The sequence below is a fragment of the Cervus elaphus genome, chromosome 9 (genome assembly GCF_910594005.1).
Source record: "Cervus elaphus chromosome 9, mCerEla1.1, whole genome shotgun sequence".
Taxonomy (NCBI): domain Eukaryota; kingdom Metazoa; phylum Chordata; class Mammalia; order Artiodactyla; family Cervidae; genus Cervus; species Cervus elaphus.
In genome coordinates, this window is record NC_057823.1 from 14586283 (window position 1) to 14600366 (window position 14084).

At 45.4% G+C, this 14084-nt stretch overlaps 1 pseudogene; it reads left to right on the forward strand.

Moving 5' to 3' along the window:
* The first annotated feature begins 11758 nt into the window (after window positions 1-11758).
* On the forward strand, window positions 11759-12718 carry LOC122699413 (annotated as a pseudogene).
* The last annotated feature ends 1366 nt before the right edge of the window (window positions 12719-14084 follow it).

A 14084-nucleotide genomic window follows, 5' to 3' on the forward strand; every position in this document is an offset into this window, starting at 1 on the left:
AGTCCTTAAGGTCGCACAGAGTTGGACACGACTGAAGCGACTTAGCACTCACATCCGATGCACAATTTGCAAATATCTGCTCCCGTTCTGTAGATTGCCTTTTTGTTTTGTTGATGGTTCCTTTTGCTGTACAAAATCTTTTTAGTTTGATGCAGTCCCACTTACTGATTTTTGTTTTTGTTGCTCCCTGTTTTTTTTAATTTGAAGAATTACTTTTAAGTCTTTTTTTTCTTCCCATTCTTAAAAAGTTTTAACTGAATGGTAGTTGTTTTACAATATTGTGTTGGTTTCTGCCGTACATCAACATGAATCAGCCATAGGTATACATATGTCCCCTACCCCTTGAACCTCCTTCATCTTTTTTTTTTTGGCCTCACTGCATGGCATGTGGAATCTTCCCTGTCCAGGCTTTAAACCCATGCCTTCTGCATTGGAAGTGTGGAGTCTTAACCACTGGACTGCCAGGGAAGTCTTTTTTTTTTGTTGTTATAAATTTTTACTTCTGGGTAGAACCCTGCACTTGTCCCTTACCTGTTCTGGAGATTGTTTAGGGTCCAGAAATCACTTTTACTATCAATCAAATAAAACATCTAGAAAATGGTGAATGCATTTGAAGGGCGGTTGAAAATGACATTTGAATTAGCTTCATCCTGGCTATTGGAATCCACAGTCTGTTGAATTTCATACTCTTCAGCCTAGAACTCAGCAAGAGCTACCATCTTTTCATGGGTCTTAGCAACACTTATTTGGTCTGGGGCTAGTTACGATGCCTTGTTAACAGGGATCTTAGCATACAGAGCAATACAGGAAGGCATGAAATTACCTAGGAGAAGCTCAAACAGCAAGGTAAGAAAGAGAATGAAGGCTGAGAGAACAAGAGGGAAGAGGTGAGAGCAAATGCTTCTGTACAGAGATGCTGTCTTTTTAATGAACGCTTTGGTGTTCTCAACAGGACTCCACCACCTGTGTGGATTCTCCTTGAATGCAAAGCTTTCAAAGCACGAGAAAAACATTCATTGAATGAAACCAGAGCTGCTTCTGTGAAGTAGTGTATTAGTTGTGTGTGTTAGTCACTCAGTCGTGTCCAACTCTTTGCGACTCCGTGGACTGTAGCCTACCAGGCTCTTCTGTCCATGGAATTCTCCAGGCAAGAATATTGGAGTGGGCTGCCATTTCCTTCTCCAGGGGATCTTCTTGACCCAGGGATCAAACCCAGGTCTCCTGCGTTGCAGGCAGATTCTTTACCATTAGGGAAATGCTATGTGCTGGCTGATGTCCCCCTAAATTCGTATCTTGAAGTCCCTAACTTCCAACGGGATGCTATTTGGAGATGGGAGGTCATTAGGTTTAAGTGAGATCATGAGGTTGGGGCCCTCGTGATGGGATTGTTGGTGTCCGACTCTGTGACCCTGTGGACTGTAGCCAACCAGGCTCCTCTGTCCATGGGATTTTCCCAGCAAGAGTACTTGAGTAGGTTGCCATTTCCTTCTCCAAGAATTACTGCCCTTATAAGAAGAGACACCAGAGAATGCAGTCTCTTTCTCTCTTTCTCCTCCATGTAAGGACACAGAGAGAAGGTGGTCATCTACAATCCAGGAAGCAAACCTGGTCTTGGATGTCCAGCTTCCCAAACTGTGGGAAAATAAATGTTTGTTATTTAAGCCACTCAGTCTACGGTATTTTGTTATAGCAGCCAAGAGAAGATAGGAATCCTGCAGTAACAAATAGGCCCCAATTGGGTGAAAGGTTAAACAAAGAAGACGTGTGTTTCTCACTCACCTGATTACCCTGGAAGGCTGTTTCTGCTCAGTGGCTGACTCTCCTCCTCCACATGGTGACTCAAGGACCCAGGTCCCCACCTTTTCATGGCTCCAACACACAGACAGGGCCCTTAGTGTCTCCCATGTCTAGCCAGCAGAGGAGAAACGGAACTTGTCAAGGGCACACCTGCTCCTTAAAGCTCTGACCCAGGGTGACACTTTTCACTGCTGCTCACATTCCATGGGTGAAGATGAGTCACATGACCACACCAACTCAAGAGGAGCTGAGAAGGTAGTCCCTGGCCACTGCTTGTTCCCCAGGGTGTTGCCTTGATTTTGGTTGCAATACCTATCACATTTTCTTTTCTTTTACGATTTGATTGACTGATTGATTTTTGGCTGCACTGGGTCTTCACTGGTGCATGCTGGCTTTCTCTGGTTGTGGTGAGTGGCCGCTACTCTCTAGTTGAGCTACATGGGCTTCTCACTGCAGTGGCTTCTCCTGCTGCAGATCACAGGCTCTAGGACTCCAGGCTTCAGTAGCTGTGGCACATGGACTCCATAGTTGTGGCTCCCAGGCTCTGGAGCTCAGGCACAATAGTTGTCGTGCACGAGCTTAGTTGCTCTGTAGCACAAGGGATCTTCCTGGATCAGGGATGGAACCTGTGTCTCCTGTATTGGCAGGCAAATTCTTTATCATTGAACCACCAGGGAAGCCCTTCTGTCAAAATTTAAAGTGTACACAATCTTTGAAACAGCTATGCCACTTCTAGAATTCATTCTACAGAAATACTTGTAGCATGGACTTCCCTAATGGTCCAATGGTTAAGACTCTGCACTTCCAATGCAGGGGGCATGGGTTCAATCCCTGGTCAGGGAACTAGGTCCTGCATACTGCCTGACATGGCCAAGAAATAAAAATAAATAAGGAAAGGAAAAAGAGTTAAAAAAAGAAATACCTGCAGCAGCTTCATGGGGATTTATATGTAAAATGATGGCTCCAACATTTTGAGGAATAGAAAAAATGAAAAGATCCAGATGTCCACACTAGATCAATTCTATGGGTTCATTAGAAAACTATAGGAACTGGTGTAGAATGTTGTTTAAGATATATTATTAAGTGCAAAAAAATTCAGACTTTTATGTATATACACATACATAAAACATATATGTATGTGTCTATATAGACAACTATGTGTATATGTATATGTGAATATATGTATATATATATGTATTGTGTGGTCAGTTGGGCCCGACTCTTTGTGACCCCATGGACTGTAGCTGACCCACCAGGCTCCTCTGTCCATGGCATTCTCCAGGTAAGAACACTAGAGTGGGTTGGCGTGCCCTCCTCCAGGGGATCTTCCTGTCTCAGTGATTGAACCAGAGTCTCAGGTCTTCTGCATTGGCAGGTGGATTCTTTACCATTGCGCCACCTGGGGAGCACCCATATATGTGTGTGTATATATATATAATCTCACTTTTTTTTGGCTGAGCCACATGGCATGCGGGATCTTTGCTCCCTGAGCAGGGATTGAACGTTGGCCCCTGCAGTGGAGTCCTAACCACTGGACTGGCAGGGAATTTCTTTTTTTAAAAAATCTCACATTTTTTTTAAAAACAAATGCTTGTACAGTTTTTTTGTGTGTGTGCACATATGGGATCGTGTATTATTTTTTCTATGCTGCCATATCCAATTACCACAAATTGAGTGGCTTACGATCAGCATGCCATTTCCATGGGTTGGAAGTCTGATGGGCTTGACTGGGATGCAGTCAAGGTGTTGGTGGGCTGTGTGCTTTTCTGGACACTAGGGAGAATCTGTTTCCTTGTTCATTCAGGCTGTTGGCAGAAGTTGGTTTCAAGCTATTGAGACTGACCTGGAGTCCTGTTTCCTTGCTGGCTGGCGGCTGGACATTGTTCTTAGCTTCTTGAGGCCACCAGCATTCCTTGGCCGGTGGCTCCTTCATCTCAGAGGTAAAGACCCAGGGTCAAGTCCCTCTCTCTCTCATGTTTCAAATCTCTCCTGCCTCATCTTCTGTCGCATTGCTGGCCTAGTCTTCTGCCTCTCTCACTTTTTTCTTTCCTTTTCTCTGTTTCTCTTTTTCTCTCTCTCTCTCTTTTTGGTTTATTTCCAAACCCTGGTGTTGAGGGCTGACTTTCAATAGATCGCAGTGAGGGAGCTGCTCTGCTACCTCTGAAACCCTGACCTCTTTTGCTTTTTTTAAAAAAGTTAATTTATTTTCAGCAGGATCTTTGTTGCTTTTTTTCCGAGTTGTGGCGAGTGGGGGGCTACTCTCTAGTTGCAGTTTTTGGGCTTCTCACTGTGCTGATCTGTCTTGTTGGGGAGCATGGAATCTAGCGTGCAGGCTCAGTAGTTGTGGTTCACAGGCTCAGCTCCCCCTCGGCATGTTGGATCTTCCTGAACCAGGGAACAAACCTGTGTCCAATGCATTGGCAGGTGGATTCTTAACCACTAGACCACCAGGGATGTCTTGCCTCTTCTTCTTTTAAAGACCTATGTGATGACCTTGGACCCACAGGAATAACCCAGGATATACTCCCTATTTTAAAGTGTGTAGCCTAGTACCGGTTTCTTTCACCATGTAATATAACATACTCAGGCGCCCAGATCATGGGGGACACTCTCTTGCCTACCACAGATTATGTTCTGGGAGAAGCATTCTTGGTAAGAAAAAGGCTCAGTGTCAGACCCTGGGTTGGACCTCAGAGAGAGGTGTTAGGAACCCCAAGAAACCTAGATTTGTATCCCTGACCTGCTTGCTCCAGGCTGTGGGACCTCTGGTGAGCGGTTGCACCTCTCTGAACCTCAGTCTTATCTGTAACACAACTTCCTCTGGGGCTTGTGTTTGGGTGGGGAGATTTGGCTAATATCCCTTTTTCTGCCCAACTCAAAGCTTAATTGTAGGGTGGAAGGGCATATCTACTTGCTCTTAGTGAATTTAATATGATTATTTTGCCTTTAAAAATATTTGTTGGTATTGTTGTTCAGTCACTGCCTGTCCGGCTCTTTGTGACCCCATGGACTGCTGCACACCAGGCTTCCCTGTCCTTCACTATCTCCCGGGGTTTGCTTAAACTCATGTCCATTGATTCAGTGATGCCATCCAATCATCTCATTCTCTATTGCCCTCTTCTCCTCCTGCCCTCAATCTTTCCCAGCATCAGGGTCTTTTCCAATGAATTGGCTCTTCGCATCAGGTGGTCAAAGTATTGGAGCTTCAGCTTCAGCATCAGTCCTTCCAATGATATTCAGGGTTGATTTCCTTTTTAATTGGCTGGTTTGATGTTGCAGTCCAAAGGACTCTCAAAAATCTTCTCCAGCACCACAGTTCGAAAGCATCAATTGTTTGGCGCTCAGCCCTCTTTATGGTCCAACTCTCACATCCGTACACGACTACTGGAAAAACCATAACTCTGACTACATGGCTATCTCTGCTTTTTATTACGCTGTCTAGGTTTGTCATAGCTTTTCTTCCAAGGAGCAAGCATCTTTTAATTTCAACAAACATGCAGAAAAATGCACAAATGAATTTTTACACAGATCTATATACTGTGTTCCTACCATGACCCAGGTAAAGAGTTAAGGAATTTCCAGCCTTCAGTGGGCTGTCAGTTTAAAAAAATTAAAAAATACAGAGAACACGTAGTTAAATTTGAATTTCAGATAAACAATGAATAATTTTGGACTTCATATCAGTGGAATCACACAGTGGGTCCTCCACTGTGTCACTCTATGAGATTCATCCACACTGTTGCCTGGAGTGCTTTCTTTTTCATTGATGCATAATATTCCACTATATGGATATACCACACTCTGTTTTTCTATTTTCTTGTTAATGGACCTTTGGGTTGCTTGTAGTTTTAACCTACTAAAAACAGAGCTTTGTGAATGTGACTTTCAGTGGCTAGATGCACCTAGGAGTGAAACTACTGGCCAGTTTTAGTTTAAAAATTTTCCTCCCAGATGGGAGAAAAAGACATCCTCCCACACCAGTGAATAAACTGAAGTCTTGTAGGTTACATTCCAGCCCCCAGCCTGGTCTTATTTTTATTTCCTGAATGAAGGACCTTGTGGGCATTTTGAGTTTCCATCTTCTCTAATGGGTCTAAGGAGCCTGTGAAGATTTAGAGAATGTTTTTTCTCTACTTTTAATTTAATATTATTTTGAGTTTAGTAATTGAAGTATAATTGATTTACAATGTTATGTTAGTTTCAGGTATACAGAAAAATGATGCAGTTTCAAAGTGATTCAGGAACATGTTGTCATTCAGTCACTAAGTTGTGTCTGACTGTTTGTGACCCCAAGGTACTCTGGGCTTCTCTGTCCTTCACCATCTCCTGGAGTTTGTTCAGACTCATGTCTGTTGAGTCGGTGATGCTATCCAACCATCTGTCCTCTGTCATCCCCTTCTCCTCCTGCCCTCAATCTTTCCCAGCTTCAGGGTCTTTTTTCAGTGAATCGGCTCTTTGCATGGTGGCCAAATACCTTTTCAGATTTTTTTCCTGTATAGGTTATTACAAAATATTGAGTATAGATCCCTGTTCTATACAATAGGTTCTTGTTGCTTATCTAGTGTGTATATATTACTCTCAAACTCCTAATTTATCCCTCCCCTCCCCACGTTGGTAGCCATAAGTCCTCTAATTTTAGGTGCCATATCTTTTACTGATTTGTAGGAGAGAGAAGGCTGCTTTAGGAGTTACTGGTGCTTGTTTGACCCATGGGTGGTGAAGCCTGGTGCCCAGTGCAGCTATGTAAACGTCCTGTCCATGTGGGGGTGGTGCACAGAAGCCACCCGGACTGTCTTACAGTCCCTGCCTCCCTGCTCCCCCTCCCATAGCTCCTGAACCAGCTATATTCATCAGGAGCATCTCCAGGTGCCATCTGGTTGCTATGGCAACTCAGGCTGGTCCAGGCTTGGCAGTGGGGGTCAACCCCCGTCTTGGCTGCAGTTCCAATTTGGATTCAGGGAAATAGATTCACGCGATACCTGGTACTTTGAGGAAGTCCTATTCTGATTACATTAGCAGTAAGATTTTTTTTGTGGTCTCAGGCTGAATGCCGCTTCTTTTCTTGCATTTGCTTTACCCCCGTTGTCATCTCTTTGCACCGCCTGTTTGTGAAACCTGGTCGCTTCTAAGGGATGCAAACCCCAGGTGCTTGGCCATTTCCTCCGTGCTGTGGTTGAGCAAACAGACAGGGAACAGCACGCCTGGTCACAAGACCCCGCAGGTGCCAGGAACGGCCACCCGGCTGGAAGCACCCGTTGGCTGGGGTTGTGTTTGCTTCTTGTGTGTACACACAGGACAGCTGGGGCTCTGCTGCTGGAAGCGCGCGTGATGGCTCTGCAGAGTGAGCTCCGTGGTGTTGCTTGAGCAGCCGTCCCCATCGCCCCCTACCCTGCCCTGACCCATCCAGCTTCCAGACTCCACCCACCTGCCTCAAAGTCAGCCTGAGAGCCAGTGTCGACCAAGCACTTTCCACGGCCTGGCGCTGTGCTCAGAGCTCTGCTTTCCGACAGGCTCCCACTGACCCCTCACCATGGCTCCCTGTACTACTTACCCTTATCCCCACCTTGTGCGGGAGAAGGAGATGCAGAGGATTAAATCATGTTGGGGAACACATAGCTAGTTGATTGTGTGCTGGAGTCCGATGGGCCTGGCTCTGTAATAAATCTTTCCCACCACAATTTATCCCTTCCCTAGCTACGTGAAGTCCTAGACCCCAGGCAGGAGGGTTCTATGTGCTTGGTGATGTTTTCTTGGGTAGACTCATCCTTAAGATCATTGAGTCATTCAGGTTGCATGCATACTCAGTGGCTCAGTTGTGTCTGACTCTTTGCAACCGTATGGACTGTAGCCCACCAGCCTCCTCTGTCCATGGGATTCTCCAGGCAAGAATATAGAGTGGGTTGTCATTTCTTTCTCCACGGGATCTTCCCGACCTAGGGATAGAACCAGCATCACCCTCGTTGGCACATAGATCCTTTACCATTGAGCCACCTGGGAAGCCCAAGTTGTCAGGGACCCAAAGGCAAACAACATAGATCAAGATCCTTGTATGCCTAACACTGACATCCTAAAGGGGACACCAAAAATCCCCGAGGAAGACCTCATTGGAGGATGTGATGAGGAGTGCCTACGTCTGACTGCAGCCTGGATAATGAGAGGGAGCTGACCCATCACAGATGAGGGGAAGAGCATTCTAGGAAGTGGCCTGTCTGCATGTGTGCTCAGGCATGTCCAACTCTTTGTGACCCCATGGACTCTAGCGCACCAGTCTCCTCTGTCCATGGGATGCTCCAGATAAGAATACTGGAGTGGGTTGCCATCTTCTACTCCAGGGGATCTTCCAGACCCAGGGTTCGAACCCGTGTCTCTTGCAGCTCTTGTGTCTCCTGCACTGGCAGGCAAATTCTTTAGCACTGCTCCACTAGGAAGAGGGAATTGCAAAGATGGAATGAGCTTGGCAGAGACCAGGACTGGTGAGGTTGGTGACTCTGCAGCTTAGAGGCAAGAGGGGGAAGGGGAGGGGTTGGGGTCTGGCTGACAGGGCAGCCTGTAGGGAGTGGCTTTTATCTATAACCGCAAAAGAGCGACTGACTCTTTTCAGAAGCTTCCCCATTGACTGCGGAGCAGAATGCAGGCTAGACGTGGGGAGTGAGAAAGCCAGCTGACCCAGGAGGGGCAACTGCCCAAGTCCAGGCCAGCAATGAAGGAGGCTTTGCCATGGAGGGACGTGGTTGGGTATAGGATCTATTTTGGAGGTGAATGGATGGCATCTGCTGATGGCTTTCAGTCAGAGAGTGAAGGGAAAGGGCGAACTATGTGATTTGGGCATCAAGTTAAATTGGGGGGCCTGTGATGGGATGGGGGATGCTGGGAGCAAAGGGCTGTAGAGAAGGAGCAGGGAAGGGAGATTTCCATCTTGAGCCTGTGGGACCAGCAGGTGGGTGTCTCAAAAGATGTCATTGTGCCTGTGCCTTAGATTTTGTCTTTTCCACTCCGTCTCGCATCTTCCCAGGTACAAACCTCCCTTCTCTGGGTGCCTGGAGCTTTTTCCATCAAGCCTGGGCTCTGGGGTTTTCGTTACACTGGGGATACTACACAGACCATCCAAGTTGTAAGCTAGGTTCTTTCATGTTTCAAACATTTTAAAGTAAGATTGATTTTCACTGTTGCATTAGTATTGAAACAGGAACCTGAATTCTTGTTCACAGAGCTGAAGAATGAACTTCACACACATGCAAACGATCACAGTAGCAAGCAAATAGGACTTATTTTAAAGAGACGAAAAGAATAAAGCTCTCAACATAGACACTGAGAGACACTGAAGTGCCCCCCAAATGTGGGACTTACAGCATTTATAAGCATTAAAATGCTTACAGCACTTAGCGGCATTACATCCTTTCTAGTATCCATCTGTACTTTTTTGGTTGGCTCTTGTCCTTAACGTATGTCATTTCTAGCCAATCAGTTTAAAGGTTACAATGTTTAACTTGACACCTTTATGGCTTCTTTTGATCCCCAGTTTCTAAGTCTCCTCAGACTTTCGGTCACCATCGCGTGACCCTGTCTTACGACCCCTGGCCATTTCACAGAGGACCAGATATGGACCAAAAGTTGATGGTCTACCTGTTGCTTTTCTTTTAAATAAGAGGGCCAGAAGTTAACCGTTGTCCTGTCCTGCATCTGGGTGTTTTATGATCTACCAGACCAAGGACGCATTCCTCTGAAAGTAAGGAAACTGGAACAAAGGATATAGCTTCAGGTTAGTAGTGTGAGATGTTTATTGAAAAAGAGACCAAGGACTCAGTCTTACACTGACTGCCTAGCAATTTCTACCTCAGTTTCAGGGGTACAGCCCAGTGACTCAGTTTTATAATCTGTGTCCATACCTATTCCTTTCCAGATTCTTTTCTCTTATAGGTTATCACAAAATATTGAATATAGTTCCCTGTGGTGAATTCTTTCTTTAATATTGACACAGTAAGCACATTTTGGGGGGTGGGTGGGGTGACTCCAAGAAGTAGAAATGGAATAGGTAGCAAGACATTCCTTTCATCCTCAGTTTTTTAAATGTGTGTGTGTGTGTGTGTGTGTGTGTGTGTGTGTGTGTGTATACACACATAAATTTATTTTGGCTGCACCAGGTCTTAGTTGAAACATGCAGGATCTTTTTTGGTTGCAGCATGCAAACTCTTCTTTTTCAGTTCTGGCATGTGGGATCTAGTTCCCTGACTGAGGATCAAACCCAGGCCCCTTGCATTGGGAGTGGGGAGTCTTAGCCACTGGACCACCTGGGAAGTCCCAGTCTTCAGTTTTATTTCTATAAAATGTGAAGGAAAATGCCTTCGAGGCATAAGGGCTTATAAAAGGAATAAAAGGCTTTTTTTTTTAATGTGAAGGGAATGTATTTAGAAAAACACAAAAGGCTTTATAAATTGACTATCGTAGGCGATTTAAGTTTTCATGGGAGTAAATTGAAACTTAAAGGCGTCATGAAGATAGGCCTATTAAACTCCATTAGTTACAAGATTTGAAAAAAGAAACCTCCCCAGAGGGAAAGAGCGTTCATTAAACTGATATTGAGTTGATCTACTTAGGAGAGGTTTACTTAGGAGAGAGAACATTCTTACTTCGTGGAAGCCTTCAAGCAGAGGAAGAGGAAATAGTCAGCAGAGAGATAAGCCTCTGTTCCCACTCCTGTTGCTTTGCACCATCTCCTTACACCTCTGTATGTTGAGGTGACTCTTGCAATGTTTATGCATGGGATTTAGGCTCCTAATTCTATGTCATTCAGGCTGGCCTTCCTGTGGATTTGCTTTTCTTGGACAGACACTGGGAGGCTAGTGATGGGGGGCTGTTAGGTGGAAAAACTCAGTTTGGGGTTGAAAATATGCTGTTGGGTTAGCTGTGGATCTGAACACCATGGGCCATCTCACTTCTAGAAGGAAGAAGAAAAAATTTCTTCCCATGGCTCACAAGGTCCTGTGTGATCTGCTTCATCACCTCCCCACCCTCATCCCTATTACACTTCTCACTCACAGCCACTCAGGCCTCCTTACTGTTCCTTGAGTAAATCACACACAGCCCTACCTCAGGACCTTTGCACATGCTGTTCTCTGCCTGGAACTCTCTTCTCTTAGATACCCAGCGTGGCTACTGCTTCAAGTCCTCCAGGTCTCTCTGTTCAGATGTTACTTCCTTAGAGAGGCCATCTCTGACCCCCTATTCAATACAATAACCAGCCCACCCACCACCTCCTGTCATCCTCTGTGGTGAGCAGAATTGTGTCTCCTGCTCCCAAATTCATATGGTGCAGTTCTAATCCACAGTAGAATGTGACTGTATTTTTGTTTTAAGATTTTTTTTTCTTTTGACATGGGCCATTTTTAAAGTCTTCATTGAATTTGTTACAATATTGCTTCTGTTTTATGTTTTGGTTTTTTAGCCCCACGGCATGTGGGATCTTAGCTCCCTGACCAGGCATGGAACCCGCACCCCTTGCATTGGAAGACGAAGTCTTAACCAGTGGACTGCCAGGGAAGTCCCAGCTTGGGACCATATTTGGACATAGAGCCTTTAAAGACATAATTAAGACTCCTCTCCCCTGGCCACACTCCTGCTAGGTCTCCACATGAATCCCTCGTGTCCTGCCTTGGCCTGGTCAGCTTGGGATGCCCTGTAGACCCTGGAGGTGGGTGCTGTAGGGCCTTAGGAACCTGGTGGGCTGAGGCTGTCTGCCCCCGGGCCTGGCTGCTCCTGCTGGCTGGAGATCCAGGTTGAAAGCCCAAGGATGCTGGTGTTCAGTTTCCCTTGACTTTGAGGACCTGGGAAGGTCATATGTACCACGGGCATGGCTAGTGTCAGATTGCCCAGCAGTATTTTAAGAAAGCCAGATGCCTGGATCGGAGACTGCAGACACCTTCACACAGACACTGTGCTTTCCTGTAATTGATACTTCTACTTTTCTAGTACCAAGTTAAATGCATGATATTATAAAACTTTTTTTTTTTTTTTTTTTTCGCCACACTTCAAAGCTTGCAGGATCTTGGTTCCCCGACGAGGGATTGAAACCGGGCCCCCTGCAGTGGAAGTACAGGAAGTGTGGAATCCTAACCACTGGATCACCAGGGAATTCCCATAAAATACTCTTTTATAACATCATCTCACTGAGATCTCCAGGGCTTTTATGTTTATTTTTTTTTAAGATTTAAAAAATTTTTTTTATGTGTGCCATGTTTTTAAAAAGTCTTTATTGAATTTGCTATAGTATTGCTTCTGTACTTTTTTATTGTAATTTTTGGTTGCAAAGCATGTGGGATCTTAACTCACTGACTAGGGATCGAACCCACACCTCCTACCTTGGAAGACAGTCTTAACCACTAGACCACCAGGGAAGTTCCCCCAAGGCTTTTAATATCTTCAGACTATATATTCCCGTTTTCCATAAGACTCAAAAGTCATATAAGCTCTAAGAAATCTACTAAAAAGATAATGAAAAAATTAGAAGATGAAGGGGACTCTGATGCAGAGTGACCATAAATGAGATGAGTGAGCAGGAAGAGAAGCCCGAGGACGAACCCAGGGTGGTCAAAGACAATCTTCATTAGGTGAAAGTAGTGTAGTCTTCTCCATAGGATGTTATCCTGAAGCCAGACCCAGACAGTAGAAGAAACAAAAGTCAGCGCTACAAAGGTGGACTCAGGCTGAACAGGGGAAAAATGATGGAAGACGAGAAGAAGGGAGAAAGTGGGAGATGCACTGGCTCTTCTCATGGGAGAGGATAAAGAAGCAGAAATAGAGATGGTGATGCGAATTCTCCTGAAAAAAAAAAAAAAAGTGTTTAAAGAGAAGACTAACAGAAATACCAAGTGGGGCTACGACAGTGGAAAAAGCAAAGTTGCCTAAAAAGAACATGCTCAAATAAATGAACTGTTTTTAGCAATTAACCTGCTTTCTAGTGGTGGGGGAAAGGGCCAGGTTAAAAAGAAGATTTAAAAAAAAATTTTAATTAAGTTCTCCCATCATTTGGAGGGGGAAAGAAAAAAGAAAAAAAAAATGAGAGAGAAAAAAGAGGCAATTAGGGTAAAATAGAGGCTTCCCAGGTGATGCTAGTGGTAAAGGACCCGGCTGCCAATACAGGAAATGTAAGAGACTCGGGTTTGACCCCTAGGTTGGGAAGATTCCCTGGAGAAGCACATGACAACCCACTCCAGTATTCTCGCTTGGAGAATCCCATGGAGAGAGGAGCCTGGCGGGCTGTAGTCCATAGGGTTGCAAAGGGTCAGGCACAACTGAAGCAATTTAGCACGCACGCATGCAAAGTAAAATTAGAAGAACATTAGGACACATACATACCCAGAGGGGAGACCATGAGAAGACACAGGAAGAAGATGGCAGTCTACAAACCAAGGAGAGAGACCTCCAAAGAAACCAGCTTTGCTGACCCCTTGATCTCCAACCTGCAGCCTTCAGAACAGGGAGGAAATAAATTTCTGTTGTTTAAGGCACCCTGCATGTGGTACTTTGTTATGGCAGCTCCAGCAAATGAATATACCTCTCCTGCTGAATTGCCCTCCACAGCACTTGTAAAAAATTGTATTTATTCATCTGGCTGTGCTGGGTCTCCGTTGCTGCTTGGGCTTTTCTCTAGTTGCGGCGAGCAGGGGGCTGCTCTTTAGTTGTGGTTCTTGGGCTTCACGCTGTTTGAGGCTTCTCTTGTTTTAGAGCGGACTTCCCTGGTGGCTCAGACAGTAAAGCATCTGTCTACAGTGTGGGAGATCTAGGTTCGATCCCTGGGTCGGGAAGATTCCCTGGAGAAGGAAATGGCAACCCACTCTAGTACTCTTGCCTAGAAAATCCCATGGATGGAGGAGCCTGGTGCAGGCTACTGTCCTTGGGGTCGCAAAGAGTCGGACACAACTGAATGACTTCACTTTCTTTCTTTCTTTTGTTTTGGAGCAAGAGCTCTAGGCGCGTGGGTTTCCATAGTTACAGACAGTGGGCGAAGTATTGGGCTCCCGGGCTCTATTGCACAAGCTCAGTAGTTGCGGCCCAGGGGCTTAGTTGCTCCGCAGCATCTGGAGTCTTCTCAGACCAGGGATCGAACAGGTGTCCCCCACATTCAAGGGCGGATTCATATCTACTGGGCTACCAGGGAAATCCCTCCACAGCACTTTTCAACTCCCAGTCTCCGCATGAGGTATTTATGTTTTTCATGGTCTGCCTCCCCCTCTAGAACCTCCATTCCAGCATAAGGGTGACATTTGTTTGCCTCATTCGCACTGTGTCCC